The 24099-nt window shown below is 38.9% G+C and overlaps 1 protein-coding gene across 1 annotated transcript in view; it reads right to left on the bottom strand.

Annotated features, from left to right (window-relative positions):
* astn1 (astrotactin 1) overlaps window positions 1-24099 on the bottom strand; it is a 395016-nt gene that overhangs the window by 321985 nt on the left and 48932 nt on the right. The window lies entirely within an intron of this gene.

The following is a 24099-nucleotide window of genomic DNA, read 5'->3' as shown; positions in this document are numbered from 1 at the left end:
TACCCAGCCAATCAAATCTGATCATTCCGATAAGCATCGCCACTCGAGTGAGACGAGACGAGAGACATCAGTCGGGAGAGTTTAGTAATTACCGAGTCAGGGAGGAGAATTGTCAAACAGTGTGCTCTGAATAAAAGAAAAGTTAAGAGCGAAAATGAGCTTTTAATCAAAATTAGACAAATTCTTCCATGTTTTTATCACAGGAAGTTCAAAACCACTTTGTCTCATTTGTTCTGAGAGGGTAGAGTGTGAAGCTCCACGATGAGACAGAGCACAAAGCTTTTGAGCAAACATACCCACTTGAATCCAAACTGAAGTCACAGAAAATAAACACACACACATTTCAGATTTAAAGTCCATCTTAATTCTCTCTCTCTGGACAAGAGGAAGTGAGAGAGTGGGATATAAGAGGAGAGAAAGAGAGACGCAGGTGTTAAAGCTGTTCAGTTGTTAAGAGATGATGAGATCGCTTATTATCAAATTAATTGAGAGGGAAACTGACACTACACTTTTTATTTCATTGTTCTAAAATGCTTTTTTTTATTTCCAGACGCTCATTTTCTAAAATCTTTGTTATCTAAATTAAATTAACGCTGCCTTTATTATACTTGAACTGAGAAAAGAACATTTAAGTAATTATTATTTATAATCTTACCAGTTCAGAGTGAAAACTGGCAATAAGTGTTGAAATATTATTGAATTGTACTTTTTAAAAATATTTGATTTACAGTCAGGTGTTGACTACATACAGATGTTGACACAACTGCACAAGGTTAGGGTTAGAGGACATTTCCTCTACCTGGACCTCTCTGAATTTGAAGTGAATAGACCTATATTATTATATAATATTACCTGAGGAACATGATTGTGAAAATGTTCTATCTGCCAATTAGGGGAACTTTAGCAATTGATGCTACAAAATCTTAGCATGTTGCTTGTATATTATTATAAGCTTCAGAAGTTAATTCATACATGTAAATTAATTTACTAAATATTTAAAATGTTAAAACAGTTCATTATTTACACACTTAAGTATGTCCATATGTGTGTTTATACATTATTACCGTATGTACATATCAACATGTTAAAATATTCACATCCACATCTGTAAACAGTTCCAATAATTCAAATAAATCTCAGTAGTTTTCTCTCATTTAGTGTAGTCTAAGTCCTTCTAGCTTCTGATTGGTTGGTTCAGTCACATGTGACTTAATAAACAAGTTGCTGACATACAGTTGAAATCAGTAAAAGTGCTGCTTAAGAACGTTATCTGTCTCCATATTGTTAATAGCCAGCATCCCTTCTTATACCTAACACTCCTCTATCAGCTTCTACTGTTGAAATAATGTTAAACATCAATGATCATAAAGATTAGTAAACAGTGATTTTATGGCAGCAGCAGAGCATAAAGGAAACACTACTTTGTGTCATACTTCAGTTCATTGCACCATACATCCCAGTCCTAGCTGTTTGATATATTAGTGATATACACACACACACACACACACACACACACACACACACACACACACACACACACACACACACACACACACACACACACACACACACACACACACACACACACACACACACACACACAGTGCAGAAATGGCAAACATTATGGATGCATGACAAAGCTTTATGGGTAATATTGTTATTATGTAAGTGTGAAGAGGAGTAGCACAGATGCATCAGGCTCATAAGTCACAGAGAAGTAAAAGTGCAGACTGGAAGACATAAATCCAAACGGAGATCACAGAGAGGGCAACCGCTGCTCCAGACTGAATCCTACCTCCACCTCCACCCCCACCATCACACTGCTCCAACTGTCTGCTGCTGGGATCAAAAGATGTTCTTAACCAGTGTCTGGTTACACAGGAATTACATTGAAAAAATGTTTTTCCAAGTGCAGCCTAACATAAACATCTGGATGTATTTTTGACTGTGTTTGGCATTCTACTTTGATAGCATGAACTCACACCATGTAAATGAATGACATGTTTCTGACTCTATGTTTAATTACTAGAACATAAGCTATATTTAGTTAATGATTGTGTTCACACTTTTTGTCAGTTTCACATAAACACCTCATGGATCATTTACTCACTTTCATAAACTACTTCCTGTTCTGATAGATCACGTTTAGAATAACAGCATTAACACAACTCTCAATTAGCCAATTTCTGAATGAGGATTTTAATAAGTAAAACATATATCAGGGTTTCTGCCACTGAGCTGACCCCCTGCTAGGACTAAGTATTGGGGATTAAAAAATAATGATACAATTTGTGTATAGAGTGTGGGAGAGAGAGAGAGAGAGAGACGGAGAGAGAGAGAGAGAGAGAGAGAGAGATGATGGGGGAGAGAGAGAGAGAGAGTGGTCGAAAGAGAGAGAGAGAGCGAGAGAGTGGTTTAAATAGAGAGAGACTGGTCAAGATAGAGAGAGATTGGTTGAGAGGGAGAGAGAGAGAGAGTGTGTGTGTGAGAGTGGTCAAGAAAAGAGTGTGGTCGAGAGAGAGGAAGAGAGAGAGAGTATGTGAGAGTGGTCAAGAAAAGAGTGGTCGAGAGTTTGGTCGAGAGCGCGCGCGTGCGAGAGAGAGAGTGGTCGAACGAGAGAGAGAGTGGTCGAGAGCGAGAGAGAGAGAGTGGTCGAAAGAGAGGGAGCGTGGTCGAGAGAGAGAGTGGTCGAAAGAGAGTGGTGGGGAGAGAGAGAGAGTGGGCAAGAGAGAGAGATAGAGAGTGGGCAATAGAGAGAGAGAGTGGTTGAGAGGGAGAGAGTGGTTGAGAGAGAGAGAGTGTGGTGGAGAGATAAAGAGAGAGAGTAAAGCTTGTGTACAGTTTAGCCTATTTGTCTTTGAATAAATGCCACAACTCATCAAGACCTAAGCTAAGTTCCTGTGTCTTGCTGGTCATCCAGTCGAAGTGAAGGAGGTTAGTCCTGAAGCTGGCAACAACTTAAGGTGGACTCCTTTAAGGTGGATCAGCTCTTCGAATGTTAGTGACAATCTTAACCACAGAAACCCTGTACGTATAGATGTCATGTAAATAAAATCAAACAATAACACTGAATGACTACATGTATTACACACACACACACACACACACACACACTGATAAACTATTTATGGACTGTATTTATGAGGAAAACATATTTCTTCAAGATTTGACAGCATGGCATTTTTCTAATTGGTTTACTGTACAAAAAAAATCTAATGGCACTTGAAGGCCATTGGTCCAGCTTCATTTGAAGCATGAAATTTGAATAACACGGAATTCTAGATCACATTTTCTTTCATTTCAAATCAACAGAGTGACAATGAAAAAATAAATAAATATTATACAGCTACATGTCCTGCTTGTGCATTTATAGAACTATCTACTCAGTGTATTTGCATTGTGTAATTCCTGGTTTACAGTTGTGTTTGTAGCCAAGTCCAACATTCACTTACAAAATCCTAATAAGGAATTTGCTGTTTACTGCCAATATTTACTGGATGGTACAAAGTATACATCCTCATACTGTTTATGGATTACTTTGGACCCTCTGCCACTGCAATAGACTATTACACTAATTACTAGCATAACACAGTGCTGTACACACATCTATTATCTATACATGTAAGCTTTTGTGGTCTACTATAGAAATTATTTAAAGCTGTTTTTTTATATAGAGACGTGTCACAATGAACTTAACAGAGAGGTAGAATGAGCACAATGCAGAGCAGAAGGGGAGAGTGAGGAGGGGGGGGGGGGGGGGGGGGGGGGGGAGTACACTGAAGGGACACACTCCATTAGTGAATAGTCCATAATTGATCAAAGTCCATACTGCGCTCTGGTTTATTCGTGCGGTGGTAGCAGGGAGATGTCGCTGTCTGTAAATAATAATGAGGATTATGCTTGATCAAAAGAAAAAGTCCAGAAGTGAGAGGTTCAAACAGTAAGTTAAGGAACTTGTGTTAGCATGGGAGATGAGAATTAGGACGGGAACAACAAGGGGTGGAAAGCCGCGGGGAGGGCGTAGAGGTAAAGAGGTGCAGCAATGAAACTCACACGACATCGAGCTCTCACATCACACAACCCACTTCACAGTAGAGGTCTATATATATATATATATATATATATATATATATATATATATATATATATATATATATATATATACACACACACACACACACACAGTCTAAGCCCATGCTGCACAACACCATTACACTGATTACTGCTGAAGATGTGGTGGCAAGCAAGATTTTCCTGCTGATCACAGCAAAGGATTTTACACTGTGCTAAACCTGAGGAACATGGAACCAGTTACACCTTTGCACCTGCACAATGTGGCTCTCAAAGGATTCTAAGCTATCAATTATTTTCACTTCTTTATCCTGTTTTATCTGTGTCTATAACGCCTGCTTTACAATTACCTAAATGATTAAAGATCAAAGTTTAACATAAAGTCTTGGCCTTTGAGAAGACATATTTCTAATGGAAAGATTGTGTTACAAACTGGGATCATGTTTGAAGGACATGTTTGGGTCTAATGCACACCCCACAACCCCACAAAATATTATTGTATGATGGGATATATACTACTAGTGTTTTTGGAGCTTTTTAATAAGGGTGGGAATCTAACGTTCCTATTTGATTCTGATTGTTGGGTGACTGATTGGATTTTTGATTCTAATCTCAATTTAAAATAGTAACAACATGGGGAGTGCTCCACTGTGTTATTAGTGTCTCCAGCAGTGGAGAGCAGCCTCTCTTCTGCACCGTTAGCTGTGGGTGAAGCCGTCATTGTCCAAGACACTGAGCAGCTGCTGGGTTGTTGAGGTGAAACGGACTGAGCACTGAGTCATTTTCTTCATCTCAGAGTTGGTTTAAGTTGTGCTGCAATGTGTGTTTCTTAGCTAGTTTGTTACAGCTGGAGTTCACTGCTCCACCCCCGCTAACGTTAATCTCTGAGTGACGGTGTAGAAAGTCCACAGTATGTTTGACTCAGGAAGGTAATTATTTACTCATTAAATTAAAAAAAATTAAAAAACTTGCACCTGGTGCCTTTTTTGAAAATGAACTGAAAAATAACTCTAGCATGCACGCTATAGACTGTCCAGGTGCTGCACCGCCCACACAGTTGAGTTCCACCTTTTGCGTTCCGTCAACATCACGTTTTTTATCAACATTTAGAAAATCAGTATCACAATGTGATGAAATGTGTGATTTGATGCAGAATCTTCCACATATGCATCACAACGCATCTAAGAATCGATTTTCCCGTCACCCTTACTTTATAATACATCCTACATTGACCTCCACAGCACCATTATGAAAAAGTCCATTAACTGTAAGGAAAAGCAAAACCAAATCACTACAATAAACAATTCATTTTTATTTCGATGTCACGCCAAATGTTAAGCTCATACATGGGACAATCATACCCAGCCATTCAGCCCAACATTTTGGTCCAGACTGATATAGCATTACAACATTTGAATGGACTGCCAAGAACCTTTGTGAAGACATTCATGGTCCCATGAGGATGAATCTCAATGACTTTGGTGATCCCTTAAACTTTCCTCTGATCAATATACAGCTTATTTATCCAATAAAATACTTACTTACATCTACTACATGGACTGGCACACAATTTGGTACATACTTGCATGGTTCCCAGATGATCTGTGGTCATGAGGGAAACAACTCAACAGCTACTGGAATGCCATAAAAGTTGATTACAAACATTCAATTCAAAATCAATTGTAATAACCTGAATTTGCCAAGTACATGCAAATACATTTGTCAAATACATTGTCACCATGTTAGCACAGCCTCACAGGCCTGCTAGCATGGCTGTAGACTCTTCTTATCCATGGATGGACCAAAAATGGCGTCCATTCAGTCCAATTAGAATTGCTCGGCTGGCGCATACGCAAAAAAGAGTTTCTAACTTTTGCTTTTACTTCCACATTATGTGACCAACTGACTATACACAGTAGAGTTTCCCTGACTGGTTCTGCCCACAAGCTTCAGCTCGACCCACAGACTATACCTTGTGATGACATCATGGATTTTTAAATCATTTTTCTCAGCTCGAGAAAGGTTTTATTAATATAAAACCTACATTGATCAAAAATTCATAATACAAAGAGTCATTATTGATTTTGTCTGCTGTTCAAGGTATCCTCTCAACATTCTTTTACAATGGTGGTCTTTGGGGAAAATGCTTTTTGGGCCGCAGTATCGCTAGTGACCACTGGGGAAAAAAATCAGCTGACAACTGTTCTTACAATACATCCATGTTGTTATCCCATCCATTTTTCATCTCCCAGGCTTTTTCCCAAGCACCTAGCTAATTGAGAACGTTCACATATAAATTGCCATCTCACCTTCTGTACACCACGCATGTAAGCACTTACCTGGCCTAAAGTATTCATGGTAAGAGCAGGCATTAATATTTTGTGCACATGTTGTTCATGCAGAAGATTACAATGCGGTCCCTCGCCATTCACGCTGTGTGAGGCTACACCGCCTTCTTTGTCAGACAGCCCATTATACTGATTACTGGCAGAGGAAACACTTGCATGTTGGATAATAGCCACAACCCCGATATAGATTATAACCTGTTTACAAAGCAAACACGCCTAATGCTTTTACTGTGTCACAACATTGTGTTTGTGTGTGTGTGTGTGTGTGTGTGTGTGTGTGTGTGTGTGTGTGTGTGTGTGTGTGTGTGTGTGTGTGTGTGTGTGTGTGTGTGTGTGTGTGTGTGTTTGTAATGGTGAGATTATAACAAGGTTTGGGTCTGACAATAACTGATGCCCCCATGCTGCAGTGTAGTGAAGGAGTTCCCTCTACCCATAAATAAGATTTAAGAGTCCCGGCTGGTTTTTAACCTAAATGCAAATGATGTTCCACAATGTGACAGGGCACTTTAAAAAAAAAAAAAAAAAAAAAAGTGTGCTCTCTTTATCTCTCTATCCTCGGGGGACTAGTTAGCCATGAGAGCTGGATTAATGAGAATGTTGCCTTATATTGCACGGGACCCTGTACGGTACCACCCGGTGGAGAGGCAGGTGGGGGGCGGCGGGTTGGAATAAAGGGTGAAAGACTGAGAGAGGAAAATGTCAGAAGGGATGAGAGGAGTGGTGGAGAGGGGCCACCTACCAGCGTTCAAATGGATCAAGGTAATCTGATTACGCCCCATTATTAGCGGAGCTCCCCTGAATGCAGATTGGTCAGACCTTTTACTTTAAAAGGCGTTTCAATTCCTTTAAAAGTATCTATCTTAAGCATTTTGAAAGCCTAATCCAAGCATAAACAAATGTCTCAGCACAAAGCACATTTTTTTCTCCATTCCCTAATTGACTGTAAGGGGCACTCGGGCTGCCGGAAAGTGATAGATTACTACGGTTCCACAGTATGTTTCGTTTTTATTACACGAGTATTGTCGGTAGGCAAGCCTACATTCACATTTGCATTAAAATGAGATGACAAAGTTAGTATAAAATCTTTTTCTCCATCTCCAAGTCACGAGCCACTTAGACCTCTGCTTATCCTCGCACAGCTGATGTAATTAGAAAAATCCTTACAGGGGATTTGAGAATTAAAAAATGCAATGCTTACAGTAATGTGGTGAGATTTATGCTACACAGAAGTATACAAATGGCTGTTAAGCAGTCTGTTTGGAGCGGTTTCTATTTTTTAGAGAATTCAGCAATATAAAACTGTCAGATTTTAGCACCCAGCGGGGAGGTTGTCTTCTGTTCCAGGCAATAACATCACAGTGAAGTGTCAGTTGAGGAATAAAATCATTCATCTTATTGGAGAGTGCTTGTGGATAAGATGAGGGGCTCAGTGTTAAACTGGAGATGCGGCACATTCATACAGGCCCTCTGGCTTCTTCAGGCTACAGATTACTGCTAACATCGACGTCAGCGAGGCTCTCTTTGTGTCTACTGTCAGTACAATGTGAGATGTTCAGTTCACCCCTATCACAAAGAAAGAAGAAAAATACTGTGTTTGATCATTTACTTCTAGTGGGATCTAACCATGCAGATAGTTTTCATTATGTTGAGATAGGTATGAAATATCTGCTTTCTGACCTTTTCTGACACAGTGCAGGTGGATAGAATAGAAAGCCTAAGTCCTGATTCGACCTACAGTCTACTCGCTGTTCATCTAGCCGCTCCAACTCAATGCAAACTTTCACTAAGAGCTTTTTTTTATGATTAAATTCTCTGATCAAGTGTTTATGATGCATATATTTTGGGTCAATTAGCATTAGAAATTGTACTTGAAGTCCTTCTCTTTAGCATTTATTAGCAGTATATGCATATTTATAAATGGTTTATATCAAACTATGCTGTAGTTCTGAGCAAAGGACATTTAAATGTATTAATGCACAGTATTTGTCAAAAAGGCATATTTCATATCATTACAGCTGTGTTTTACTCTATTATCAGCTGTTTATATACCAACTTCCAATTGCCACAGTAGGAGTTATGATATTTATCAAAAGCACTTTTATCTAATAAGAACTATGTCATAGTGCGTTATAAATCATTTAAACTGTTTGTATACTGCTTATAAATGTTATTTATGGGGATTAAAATGTTACTATATAAGCCCAAATAAAAGTCCAAAACTTTCATCTTTCACCAAATCACGTCTTTCAATTATCACTTTATTACTTACATTTTTGTCCATAGTTCATAGTAAGTGTAGCAAATGTAAAGAAATAGTGAATACTTACTGAAATGTGTATTTATTCTTGTCAAATAAACATTATATTTAAAAGGAAAATCATCCGGTGTGCTATTCTATGTTTTAAATGTGACTTTTTGTGTCTTTCCATCTCAGTGCAATAATCAAAAGGTATCATTTGTCGTGCACCTGCTTATAGACATAGCCTTTCCTTCTCTGCTGTTGATGGATTTACAACATCCATTGCTACGAGAGTGAAGATCGATTCAATGCACTCTATGTTACGATGTCATTTTTATCCTTTTTTGCTTTGGGAGATCAAATTATTCCAAGTCAAAAAGCTAGAGATCAACTGAAGTAACAAGTGGTGTTAAATCAAAGTTGAGATCCAAGTCTTTTTGACTTTGTTGAGTATAAAGTCATCCAAGTCAGACAGATACTGTGCAAGGTGAAGTTGTAGGAATTCATTTTTACTGAGTTACATTATTACAAATGTCAGTGTCAATAGTGGTTTTACTTTGGCTCTCCTTTCAGAATAAGTGTCCCCAATACTCTGGATAATCAATAGACCTGCTGTGAAGAGAACTGTTTCTTTAATAGAAAGTCATTCTATCAAAGAAACAAAGAAAAAGATATTTAGCTACTGAATTTACAAAGTAATGTAGGCAAGGATTCAGTCATCCTTACCCATCAATGAATGCATATAACACAGTTTGTAAAAACACAAAAAAACAAACTGTTTGGAAGAAGTGCTTCACATTAAATGCAGCTTGTGTTGGAGTTAACTCTCTCAGAGATTGCAAAGCCACAAGTGTATTCTCTCTCTCTCTCTCTCTCTCCGTCTGTCTGACTTAACTCTGTTGAGCTGAGACGACGATAACAATCGTCACCAGAGGGCACGGCGATAAGCAGAAATGACGTCGGAAGCTGTTGATTCTCAATTCCCCAAACTTTGCAGTAATAAACCGCCATTAAAGTGAACGTGGGGTTCTCAGGCTGAGAGCCCGGCGGCTGACAGAGGATGAGTGCGAAGGAGCGACAAGGTACTAATTTCCAGATCATTATTCCAATGTGAACACATTGAGGTCGTCCTTCAAGCCCGTCCTCTGACTACACCAAAGAGAGGCTGATTTCTGACTGGGGCTATGATGTCTCCACACAGTAAACACAGCATTTAAACCATGACAGAAAGTTTGGAGATGACTTTGACATAAAAAAAACCTTTAAAGTTAATATTTTTATTGAATATATTTCAGTCTGGGCTACGTGGATGTTTCTATGTGGCTATGTGAACATGGCTGTAGGAGTTTCACTGAAGCTGATACATGGCCTAGTCCTTACTGTAAGTTCACTGTATGGCTCTTTCTATCCTCAGCCTATATACACTCTCTGTTTTCATGTGTGGCATGGATGGAATAATAAATTATCTCCATGGATACCGAGCTTAAACAGGTCATGAAAACCATCACTCAAAAAGGTAGGCTACAATATACTTCATTCTATTGTAATATGAGCACAACTCAGTTTTTATATTTGAGATTCTTCAGATATAAGATTATTCAGAATATCATTATGTCGTTTAGAATAAAGGGAGAATTGAATATTACTGACTACTGAATATAAGGAGAGACTGTGCAGGAAAACTGGATCTGTGACCTGAGTCCATGGTACATACAAGCATTATACAGTTAACTACATCGTAATGAACTTGTTTTTGCAGTTAGTATACAAGAAATCTATTTACTTTACCTCCTGTTTTACACTGTAACTGTTTTAACTGATTTTTTAGGTTTGATTTGACTTGATTTACTGTTTTGTACTAACAGGAAATGATGCATTTATGTGCTGTCGGAATTTTGAACTAAACAAAGAAACAACCAAGGTTTTTTAAATTAATTGTCCTTCGTGTAACCAGGCTAAATTACTATTACTTGCTATAGTAAACATACTCATGTCTGTTTGTTCCAATCGGTTATGTATTTCTCAAAGTTGGTACCACCGTTGTTGCTATGTGACTTCATTTGTAGAGACTGCTTCTGTACAAACAACAGCTAATCCATCTGCCCAGTACTTTGTGTGCAGCATCTATGGTAATGGTGAGTTTAGCTGCTACTGTACATACGCTGACCGTACCACTTCAGAAAGCTGCACACAGTAACTCCATCTGTCTATTATTCACTAAGAAAAAGTGAAATCTCTAAAACCGAGAACTTGTTGTTTTCTCACACTTCTGACAGTTTGATGTGATGATGCTTGTTCACCAGATGTTAAAACTAAATTATACTAAGATTATACTATTATTATACAAGACTACATGTCATGGTTTCTGCTACGTATTTAATGCAAATACACGAGGCTGATATCAAACTTCTTAACTTACTCTCAGAAAAGAAAACAAGTGTATTTCTTAAAATGTTTAACTATTCCTTCACTTTTCCAGAGTAGATATACTATAAACTCAAACTCTTGCTTAGAATTTGTGAAACGTGACCGATATTGGATCTGGTGTATTATTCTCACTGTGTGAATTCACCATACACCGTATATTCATGCTGCCTCTGAGCTAACTCACAGAGTTTAGACAGACGCAGTGATTTATATGCCTCCAGTTGTTTTATCTTATGCTGAGTCATTAATCTCCCCCAGCAACAGAAACCAGTTTCTCCCCAGTTTGACAACATGCTGGTTTGGGCCATAATGCAATGTGCTGTGAATTTTAATTTGGCTCCATCTTTAAATCAGCATGCAGTCTGCTGCTCTGCTGCTTTTCTAAAACAGGTAAAATCAAATAAAAAGCTAAAAGGTTGTCCCTCACTACTAAGCACTTTTTAAATCTCTTATATATCACATATTGCGTAAAATGGCAGAATATGTGTTTATGGTACTGCACAGTACAGATAACATTCCCTGCCCTACTTCACATAAGTGTCTTATTAAACTCTATACAGTCATTTCATAACACATGTGGCCTTTCAGTGACATCAACATAGCTGCTTAGAAAAACACAATATAATGAAATAGGTTCTTTTTCTTTGATAAACTGCTCTTTTTTTCCATTGTTATACGTTACAGATGGCGACACACTAAGCGGTTCTAATGTGCTAGTCATCTCATTAAAAAGGACACATAAACATCTCATTAAGGGACAGAAAAAGGATGTTTGATCGTATGATACCAGGAGTTGTTTCATTTAATATCTAATCAACAACACAACATGTTTCCTCCCCTGGAAGATGCTTGGAGTCAAACGTTGATTCATTACACACCCACCTATGGTTGGTGCCAGACTATCCACCTAAGTTACAATGTGAATGGAAGTGTTTTGTTGTTGTGGATTGCAGCCAAATAATGTTACCAAGCTCAAAATACATGGTGTCCTCTTTTGTGTATGTGTACGTGTACTTTAGACTATGAAGCTGTGCAATAGGGGAACTACAACTATACATTATATATAATATAAATAAAGAATATAAATAATTGTAAAATGATAATAGCTAATATTAGTTCATATCTATTTCTGTGTCATGACATCAGTATATTGACATCATGGCTCTTTTATTCTTGTGCTACTATTACACTCACATATGCAATCATTCCACAACTTTAGCTTGTGGATACCTAGGACACCACAATTACATGCACACACACACAGCTTTTATTGTTATTATTTTATATATTAGTTACTATTTAGTTTATATAGTCTTATTATTTTCTGTAACATTGTGAAGTTTTAACATGTTTTAGGTGGAGGCGTTAAATAAGCCCATGCAGGTCTCCTAATCTTTGTCATTTTTTGTGTGTAATTTTAAATTTGTGCCAAATAAACTAAACTGAACAATGTAACTACCTTAAAGTTTCAAAATCAAGCCTGTATTCAAACAATATCCAAGTCATCCAAAAGTCATGGCCAACACAAACATATAAAAGCTTTTTTTTTATGTTCCACACTTCCTGCAGATGCCTCGCACACTAAACGCCTACCCAGAGACTGAATGTAATAATATTTCTGTAGGAGAAGACAAACTCAGAGCATCAGAGTGGTGACAGCACAATGCTGAGTGTTGTTGCGCTGATGGAATTACTGCTGTGGAAATGATCCTCAATTTATCTTTAACAACCGGTAATCACGGAGGAAGTGTTGAATTTGCGGTAACGGCAAATAGCATCGACGACAAATTAAAAAGGGAGCGGATCAGAAAATGGTTAAGGCCTCTGGTTAAAATATGATGCAGTGTGCTTGTTAAACAGCCTCTTTTATAAGCCTGTTAAAAACACAAGCCTGTTCTCTCTTCAGCTCAGCCAGTATATGAGAATTAATGCTACCTTTAATTTAAAGCTACACTGCTGCGACATTAGTGTAAAATTAGAACAAAATTACCACTTTAACTTTTTAAAAAGATCAAACACCTGACTGGTCTGCAATGCATTAAGGATATAAGCATACAGGAAAGAATAAGAGAGGTAAAAGGGTTTGATTATGTTAATTCCTGCTTTCTCTCGAGTGCTTACTCACCGCTGTTTTGACTCTTACATTTCAATTTGGGAACTTCCTGTTAGCAGATAAGTGCTCACACCCCGCCAGAATTTAATTTCGCCATATAAAGTGAATCTATAAAGTGTCTGTGCTGCAGGCCCACTTTGTGTTTCAGTTTGATAAGATGAGTGTTTGGTTTTTTCTCTTTTAGGCATGCAGGCATTATGTCATATTAAAAAAGCACATTGTGACAGAGCACACACACTCATGGGACAGGCAGAAGACGATAGGGTCCGTTTCAAACCTTAACACGGCCGAGTGGTAAATGTGAAGATATCGACAGAGGCGTTCAGGAGTAATGAGACAGGCGAATAGATCTGTTTCGGGGAAGATCAGCGGCTAAACAACGGTCTAAGAGAAGTGCTGTTATCTGAGGCCTGTTTGCCCAGTGGGAGAGGGAGAAGGGGGAGGGAGAAGAGGGGGGTACCATATGGCTACGGAGCTGTGTGTTGCACTGGGATTTAACAGCAGCAGAGAGAGGTGAGTGTGTGTGTGTGTGTGTGTGTGTGTGTGTGTGTGTGTGTGTGTGTGTGTGTGTGTGTGTGTGTGTGTGTGTGTGAGTTAACGTGTAATGGTATGAGAAGGGTGAAGGCTGAAACTATTCTGCTCACATCCTCATGCGGTGTCAGGGGGGGGTGAAAGCTGCCCTATCCTACCTCTCGTAGCTTCTGGTTAGAAAGGGGAGGGGATGGGAAGATAGTAAAAAGGGGCTTAATGGGTGGATGGAGGGGTGGAGGGGTGCGTGGGTGTGGGTGATCCTTGCATCGGAGTCGGTGTAATGGGATGAGTAGACGAAGGGAGCGGTGGAGTCGAGGGATGGAGAGGCAGAGAGAAAGATGCAGTGTTGGATGTTTTTTTTGTTTTTTGATCGGGGTCTGATCTAAATTCAAACTTCAGGCGAGTTCTCAGAAATGTGAACTCGACACACATGTAGAAGAGACAGCTTAAATATGTCTAGAATCCTCATCAAAGACGCCCCCCTCACCTTTCCACCACCACCCACGTCGCAGTCAGCAAAGTCGGGCTGCTAACACATGTGGAAAAACCTCTATATCAATCTCATCGACCAAACCGGTGATTAGAGAGAAGGCTTGATGTCTGTGCTCAAAGATCCTATGCTTCATAAATAAAACACAGTGAATAAAGAGTGAACAGATACTCCTTAATGACGCTGGATGGCTGCAGCTTTTGTTTTAACGTCCGAGCAGCCGCCGCATTACGTGAAAGGAACAAACGATAGTCTTTTTTTTTAAAAGGAGATGAAAAGCCGTAGAAGTCCTTCACAGACAGACATAAACACTCGTGTTCCTGGAGAATGCTTTTAAGGTGTTGGTCGTCGGGCCTTGCCAATTTTCTACATGAATGAGAGTAGGAAACAGAGCAATCAATCAAAGTCGGTCGCCAACCGACACGCTACTCCACGTATTAACCTAGACAGCCTGCGAATGGTAATTTGCGGTTGCTCGAGAAGTTCTTCTTTTAAAAATTTCATGTAGGATGATTATGTATGGGACACGGAGCGTGGAGGACAGAGGGGGTTGTGAGGGGGTTGGTCCACTTCAAGGTGAGCCGAGATCACAGGAGATTCTTGGCGCAGGCGGCTGCTGTAAAATACATGGGGGCGCTCGGGGTTTGATGAGATTCAACGAGACCCCCAACTTACCGGCGATTAGGAATTCCGCTCGTGGAGTTTCTGTGTATGTGATCCCACAGATGAATTCAATTTTTTTTTTAACGAGGCAGAGAAGATGGAAGGCATTGTTGCCAAGAGTGGAAGTTTCACAAAAAAATAAAAAAATAAATAAAGAGCGGTTTCGACAGGTTGCTAAGCAGTTTAAATGAAAGGCGTCGAGGCGTGATGCGTCGCTGGATGAGGTGGCAAACATAATAAAGCAGAGACTGCTAACTCTGCAGCTACAGCTTTGTTTGATTCTTTTATGCTGAAGCCTTGGAGTGGAATAGATAGATACTTACCTCTGCAAAGATCAAGAATGCATTGATGTGTACAAGTAGAATTACAGCTTATGTGACCTACCTGCACCCTGCACTACTCCTTCCAAATAATGCTTTTAAGAAGGACACTTTCTTTGGGTGCTAATATGAATAATATGAATTACACTAATAAACATCATGTAAACTTTTGTTTTGTTGCAGGCTGTAATTTCCACATTCTTGAGATTTCATCATTGCATATGTCCCTTCTCATTATTACTCAATGAAAAGACATTTGTATTTATTTTCTCATTACTGACCAGCAAAAGTAATTAGTTGGATTTGTCCGTGCATTACTTTCTGTTACACAGTCCAGTTCCATCAAAAATTAAACAGCTCTAAAACCTCCACACAAACGTCTCATCTACTGTAATATCACTATTGCAGAAATAGAACACTAAATATGACTGGTACCAAGCAGCTAACTGCAGGGTTGACCCACCCCATCCATCTCTGAACAAAGCCCAGGTGATTCATCTCTGTTCAATTAACACATAGACATGAAAATGTATATCAACCTTCTATCTAACACCTCTAAAGACAACAAACCACTACCAACTGTATAAATGACTGAATAGAGTTAGACTAATGAATCAGACTGGTTCATAGATCAGTCAATATGAGCTAACTGACAATATATACACCAATACCGACACAACTGCAGACAGTTTAACAAATATCAGCACAAAAATGCCAATAACATGTATTTAGAAACACTATTGCCTTTACTCACAGTACCTTATGTTCACCAAAAGGTATTGATCAGGTTAAGAAATGTTGGTTCAGTACTTTTCTTGGTTACAAATTGAATAGACAAAAGAAAACTAAAAAGCAAGTTTAAGACATCCTTATCAAAAAAGGGTTTATCTTAAGAGTTCACATAAAAATAATAATATTGTTTGACTGTAATCAGATTTAAACTTTGTGTATCAGCATCCATAAAATATAATGTATTTGAAATGGTAGTCCCTTATACTGCTTATTACTGAAAAAACTAGATCACAGAACTGTAATGAATTATTGTACAACACTGATTACTTCTAGTAGTATCTAACCCAGCCTTTGCCAAGTGTATAACACACTTCTGCTTTGTTTGGAGCTTCCTTCTAGTGAAACAAGTGGTTCTAATTATTCAGAACAAACACTAAATTCTCCATTTCTTAAATCCTATAAAACACCACAAACAAATGTCCTTCCACCTCACTTCTATTAGGCTGGAGGTACATTCAGCATACATCATTTTCGTGAACAAACCATTTAAAATCACTTCGACATTAATGAAATCATATTCTTGAGCTCTCAGTTGAACACATTTATTCTACATTATTGAGCCAAAACATCCCCAAATGCCACAAAAACACAGATCACTCCATGCTGGATATAATACACATCTTCTCTCTTATGAACAAAGAAGCAGCGCGTCAACCTCCGTGTAGAATGAGATTAACGAAGCGGACGTTCAAACGCTCTCCTGTAATGCGGTCGTCTCCTCTTCATGTTGACTTCATTCTACATGCACGTCAGCCCTCGCAAAGAGGGCACGCGCGGGACGCAATGAACCAAACAAACGCCAGAGCCGTTTGCCATCCTGCGACGAATAGCAATTACGATTTCTGTTCTGTCTCATTGGTTCCACCATTTGTTCTTGTGCCGAGCCGCGGATATGGAAAACACTTTAATCTCTGTGTCTGAGAGATGAAGAAATATATGTTGATGTTGGAAAAGATTTTAATCCCCATTTTGCTCAAACCCCTGCTCCATCAGCTTTCATATGTTTTTTATACTTCATGCATTGTCTTTTCCTGTCTAGCAGATGAAGCATTGTTTAAAGGTTTTCTTCCTTTTTTTTCAGAGACTGCAAATGTAACCTAGCAACCAACTGCTAGAGATATGGTTTGATGTCAAATCAAGTCACTACAGGTCCTCAGATCAGTGCCTTGTTTGTGTCCCTACAGTACTTGCCTGTTTCTAGAACCATTTCGCAAAGGCTGAAGATGTTTTCTAGTGGCTTAATCTGCCAATTTACTTTTCCACGTTTCATCAAGCCAAACTATGAGTGTCCTTTAGCACCACTTGAAGAGAAAAAAAAGGAATAATGGCATTGGAGAAAACAGTTAAAGTGAACCGGCTGCTCAAGTCACCTTGAATACTTGAACACGGTGTTCCGCGGGGAGGAGATTGCTTGGCGTTCCCAAAAGGCAATTCAGCATGCCTGCCAAGTAGCGCAAGTACCCCAACACTGCCTGAATAACTAGTTGTTCCTCCTCATCTTGCAAAGTATATATATGAGTGAGATGCTCATGGTTCAATGGCCCTGGCAGTTTTTCCGATAAATGACTGACAAAAAGGGTGGACATAATACAAAAAAAAGGCTTTGCGTCCCTAGATTCACCACAAATGTCTTCTCACCTTTCTAATCCTTTATAAGTAAACTCGTAACATACTCCTAGTGATTTACTTTGGAGCATTTGCCATAACGAGGTATTTATACTGACTGGTAGCCAAAGGTAGTCCCTGGGTAGATGGTATGGTAACACCCTGCCGGTCAATCACAGTTTGTACCAAATAGCACACATCAAGATCTAAAAATGTTTCCATCTCTTTCCAAGTGAGCTGAAGTGTGTTGGTGGTGAGAATGTAATTTGAACAAACTACAGGCAGCAACAGCAGAATGCAAAGGTTTCCTGGTGTAAGGAGACTCATGCATTATTACCGACACCACAGCCTGAGTTTCACACCCGTCTCTTTCTTTATCTGCTCTTAGTAAGAGGCAAAGACAAAGAGTCAGATTTCTTCCGACTGTCGGATGAAGTGTCTGCTTACCACATCTGGCTTCACGAAAGTGTCACAAAATGAACTGGACCAAAAACAGCTGCCGATGTGATCCTGTCCTCAGAGTAACCGTTGTGCCATCCAGTGATTATTACAGTGGGTAAACAGTGATGGCTGATCGCTCAAGCAGAATGGAGCCAGCATGTGGCTGACACACTGTAACCATAAGAAACATGTGCAGGGTGGAAAAGGTGTGCAGGATTGAAACAACTGTAACTGTTCCTTCCCTTTTTTCCCCCCATCGACTCTCTGATCATTTAATAAGGAAACTGTTCTTGTAGCATGGAAGATAGAAGTCTGTATTCTTCTGACAAAAAGGTGTGTGAGAGAGATGAAACAGGAAACTGAGACAGTATGGGAAACATATATAGAGGACAGACTGCACTGGTAAAACATAAATCGTAACAGTGTTGAACATTTCTTTTGATTATGTAAGAAACAACTGATACTCTCATTAAAGGAGAACTGCTGCAAGTTGGTTTTGCATTTCCGTACATTTGGGGGAACTCACACAAGGCAGTTCAAATAAAATAAAATAAAATGAAAAATGGTCAAAATCGAAGCAGTGAGATTTAAGTGTTTTTGGGCCGAACTCCAAAAACATTGGACCTTCCCATAATTCCTCCAATAACAGTGTTCTGTTAGCTCCTGCTTTATGTCGTAAATCTGAAGTCTCTAAGCCCAAACCGAGATTCGCAGACTCAACAGAGCTACTGTAAACTGTGGTGTGTGTAAATTGCTTTAGCAGTGTGATACAGCACCTCTGGTCAGGTTTCCTCCCCTGATAACATGAATCTTATTGTACTGTATATACAATACAAACATTACATTACCTCACAATCCCTTGGTTTCTCTTTGACCTACCAAGCTTATTGCCATGTATAGGAGGCTGCATCCATGCATTGCATCTACAATCTGCACAGTGCAAACAGTCAGTAAAAAACTATCCAAATGGATAGAGATAATGGAAGCGTGCCAAAACCACAGCAATTCAAGCTAACAACAACAGTCAGACAAACAGTACCCTCTCTACCCTCCACCTGCTTCTACTGCTCTGACTTCCAGCAGAGTAGAGGTTTTTGGCACAACTTCACCTACTTCCAAGATGCACGGAGAAGGGAAAAAAGTCGAAAAAGGTCAAAGCTCCAGCAACACTTGGTCTAACAATACGTTTGTTCTGTATACTACAACACATTTCAGCTTGCGGTTTCATCAAAACACATTACAAGCAATATTTAAACAGTGGTTAAGAGGCAGAGAACATTTCAAAATGGTAAAAAAACATATATTAAAAAACCAACCAATTATGTGCATTCAGACATGTATCAGCCAATTGGGTATCTACCAAGTGTTGGGTAGGTGGGACTCACCCATGTCTCTTATTGGATATTCTCTTTTCTCTCTTTGCCTGTCTGGGATATAATAATTGGCCTGAAGTCAAATGACCATATATCCAAACCATGTATGTATAATAAATTGTATTCAAAATCAAATAACAGTCGAACTTCAATACATTGTATGCATATTTAATTACATGTTTTAATTTCATTATTATGGACAGCTAATGTTTGATTTCACTCAAAGCTGATGGATGATGAAACTATTGATAAAAAGTTTGCACTTTGTTGAAAGTTTCCCTAGAAAGCAATAAGCTTTAACACAAAGTATATGTGTATTACCTGTATTAGTACTTGACCTCAGAGGAGTTAACACCGTACTCCACCCGTGTAGAGAACAGACACTCTAACTCCTCTTACTGCTGTTCTATCCTCTAACCAAACATAGTCTCTCCCCTCTGTGTTATCCCACTTCAAAAAAGTAAAAAAAAGAAAAAAGAAAAAAGAAAAAAGCAAAGACATGAGAAAAGCGTTTGTGATTTGTATAATCCATGACTCTGGAGTCAGCTGAGCCCCCCTTACTGCAGTTAGGCATGTCCATCCACTGGAAGGTTGGCTTTAGACAAAACATCGATGCTGCACGGATCGAATAACAATGTACAGTAAAGCTGTTGACTGCTGCTTAGATACACACTCAAAAATAAAAATGACTAATACCAATGTAGAAAAAAGGCGCTGCAGGCTTTAACACATATTGATTGCATTATAGAAAGAGTGTAGTGTTATATTGCACAATCGTAGCTCTCACCATTTTTTTTTTTTTTTTTAAACAGAAGAAATAATTTTTTCCCATCATTCATCTCAGGCACCGTGCTTAAAACACGAATAAAAAGGTTAAAGGGGAATTCAACTAAATGTACTTCCACTAAGTTATGAAAAAGCATGAAAATCAATGAAGCTTCTTGATATGGTTCAAGCCCTAAAAAACAGCTTGATCCTACATTTCACATTAATGTAACTCAGCAGCATCTTCCATTAAACCCTCCATACCTTGTAAATGCCCATTTCTTTCAAACTCCTTGCCTCTAGTTTGTAAGGCAGGTTCCTTGATGACATCACTGTTACGTCATCAGGGTTATTTCATCAGGCTCATCGTGCCAGAGACTATAAAATATCATTTTGAGTCTTTATATTGTATAAAAAATTAAGAAAAGTATTTCTGTATTTACAATCTACTGAGAATTGTTTAATCAAGAAGTCTGTCATTTATGCCTTTATTTTGTATTTATTTTTCTTTTTTTATTTTGCAACTATTATGGATTTTTTTTAAATACACTTTTATTTTTTATTTTATTTTTTTTATTTAATGAACTGGAATCACTGGTTGTTTGTATATTCTGTTCAATTAAAGGGGGAAAAAGTCTTCCAGAGCCTAATAAGACATTATACTGAATGTATGTGATTATACATTATAATACCATATGTATTTTTATTTACTTTACTTTTGTCTAAACCTTCTTTTTTTTTGGACGTTTTTATCATTTTTATTTGGTCTTGCATGCATTGGTCTCAAATTGTTTTTGTTCCTTTTCTTTATGTTGTCCTTGTTGTTACCCTGTGTTGTTACCAGTATGTAAATGAACTGTGATGTAAGCTGAACATGTGTAAAATCGGTGGCACTGCCCTTTAAATGTCTTGATCAAACGTACTTGAGCAACAGTTGTTTAGAGAAGAGAAAAGAAGGATTTATCATGTATCCCTCCGCTGATTCTCCTATCCCCTCCAGGATTCTAACCGCCAGTTTTTCCGGTTAATATAAAGCTGTTTTGAGGATGATTAAACACAAGTTGTGTAACTTTTATTCTACTGTATAAATACGGCGTGCCATCAGCGTCTTTTGAGAATCAAAGCTCGGCGTGTTAAATGCGGTAAACGTGTTTTTCCTCTGTAATCAGCCTGCTAAATTAGCACTAAACACCCTGTGAGGTGGGAATGACAATCTGTAGGAACGCAGCGGTCTGACCAGCCATAACCGGTTTACACTGGGGCCGCTGCTGCTGCTGTTGCTGTTGTGGCTGCTGCTGCTGCCGTGGCGGCAAACTCCTGACGTGCTGGGGGCTTATCTGGGGCACGCAGGAGGCACAACAATGAACTTATCACCATCCAGCCACTTGGCGGGATGTAGCTGCAACCCCCGCTGTGCCGCTCTGACCGCGAGACGGCTCCGGTTCATTGATCATACACACCAGCAGAACCTAATCTAGGGACAGTGAGCCTTTCAAACTGCAGGCTCCAGCTTTGGACGGAGGAAGGGCGGAGAGGGAAAAAAAAGAGGTTTTTTTTTTTTGCCAGGTAATATAAAAAGCTGCTGCTGGAAAAAAAAAAAGAAAGAAGTTCAACAACTTTGCAGGGACCTCCACACCCTGCATGTCAACTAGCTTCCAGGATTTTGATTGAAGCTCTGCACAGGCCCACAGCAGGGCTTTTCTATTCCTTCGTTTTTTTGTTTTTTTTCCCCCTCCTTTGTTGGCGAATCGGTGATAGTGCCACAAGAATACATAAAAGTTTGAGCAGGAGGGTTCCATGGAGGGTCAGGAGAAAGAAAGAAAAAAAAACCCCTCTTTTGTGGGACGAATCTCTTAGACAAACAAAGATGATTCTCAGTCTATTTAGAGGCTGTGAAAGCTTTGAAAGCGACGACAAAAGACGAGGTGTCAGAGTGAAAATGAAGAAGCGTCGTCGCAAAACAGCCAATTTCTAAAAAGCGTACGATGCAATGTTTTCCCCTGTGTGGAATAACAAAATGTGAGGGTTACCTTAATACACAGACAGACGTATTACAGTCTGACACAGTTACTGTCACTGATATGAGATTTTTCACTGGCGGCACAACAGTACTGTATATGAGAAACATCAGAGCTTTTTAAACATGATGTGATTTGATTTTAGCGGGGCGCAATATCCTCTTTGTCTATGTTTCTACAATCAATTAATCTACTCTGATACATGCTATGTATACTAGCATACATATACTCCTAGTCATGTTCTATCAGTCTTATTATGTCAGCTTTTTTGCACTTGATTTTTTCTCCTCACGCCTGAATTTGTGCGAACCGTCTAAGAGGAAAGGATGGAGCGAGCGCCACATCAAAAAGGGCCCCTCGCAATCTGGACATCTGGAGCAAATTGAAGGTGATTTTCAATGACTGTGCTGATGAGCGGCAATACTTGGATCAGAGTCCTTCCCTCCGTCTGACTCTCTGTGTTTGAAGTGGATCATAGGTTGGTTTACACACTAACACTAATATTCCTCTTGTACATATTGTTACTATTTTTCATTTCCAGTTGTTTGTATTGCTTGTGTACTTATTATTTCTTGTTCTTTATTCTTTTCATTGATGCTCTTTCAATTTTTTGCTATCCACTCTGCTGTTACACTGTAAATTTCCCCATCACGGGACTAATGAAGGAACATCTTATCTTATTATCTTATCTTAATAATACTTTAAATTATCAAGAGCTTTGTGGATCTATTAAGTTGAGAGTAGCCTGGTCCTGAGGTCCTAGATGGCCGTGGTACAAAGACAAGAACAAATTATACTGTATTACAATAAAACCTATAAATCATTTCTGATCTAATAAATCCATTTTCATCCCTTGCCCAGTTTCCATTTCAAACGGTTTCCTTTCATAGTGTCACTATTTATGTGGTTGGATGTTACCTCCTGATATACTTCTGTAGAAGAATTGACCATTTACAGCTAATTATACTGTTTAAATTGACTTTAAAAGATTGGGGTTTTTTTTTTAAAAAGATGACAAAAATGTGAGCAAAAACAACAAGGATCTTCAATAAATACCTTACACCCTAGTTAAATCAACAGTGTCAAAATAAAGCACATAAGCAGAAGGTTGTGTGTGGCAGAGGGAGTGCACACTATACACCTGTATTAATATGACATTATTATAATCAGCTGCTTGCCAAACAGGTGATGAATGAGGCGGCGTTGGTGACGAATGAATGAAGCGGCGACACGAACGCTCTGCTGCATATTTCATGTGTTATTGCCACTGGAGATATCACTCATATTAAATTACCATAACGAGATAAACGCATACAGGCTTCTGCAGAATAACAACAACAGTGAGAAAATATAAGTTTCTTTTTTTTACTTTGAAGCCTTGAATAAAGGTATTTAGAGAAAGCTACTCATAATTTTGGTCATTGGTTATAATGTGAGAAATGATCTGTTTCTCAACTTTGTTTAAAACAATACTTGGTGTCGCCCTATGAGAAAAAACTGTGATTTTGAGGTGTATAAATAAAACTGAGTATTATATAATATGATGAATGCATTATTAATGCATCTGGACTCTGCCATGTATAAATTCCTTCAGTAACTTACTTGTCATGTTTCTCAACAACTCCGAAAGTGACAAAAAATAAAACTAAACAACCGTATCAGCCGAGCAGTGTGAATGAAGCCTTCGGGATTACTCTGAACTGTATTTTTTCTCCTGAAAATAGTGTTTCCTGTTCCCCTGCAGACCGACTCACATGGTGAAAACTGCTTTATGGCAGGCGGTGTAGAAAAGTACCCATAAATCTTCCAAAAAATGACACCGGAGCTAAACAATCTTGGCTCGGAGACAATCTTGGCTTGATAGGAAATTGGGGAGAGGGGGGGGGGGGGGGGGGGACATCAT

This window comes from Scomber scombrus, chromosome 11, assembly GCF_963691925.1.
Source record: "Scomber scombrus chromosome 11, fScoSco1.1, whole genome shotgun sequence".
Classification (NCBI taxonomy): Eukaryota; Metazoa; Chordata; class Actinopteri; order Scombriformes; family Scombridae; genus Scomber; species Scomber scombrus.
The sequence above is the reverse complement of the archived record's forward strand: the minus strand, read 5'-3'. Positions and strand labels throughout refer to the sequence as shown.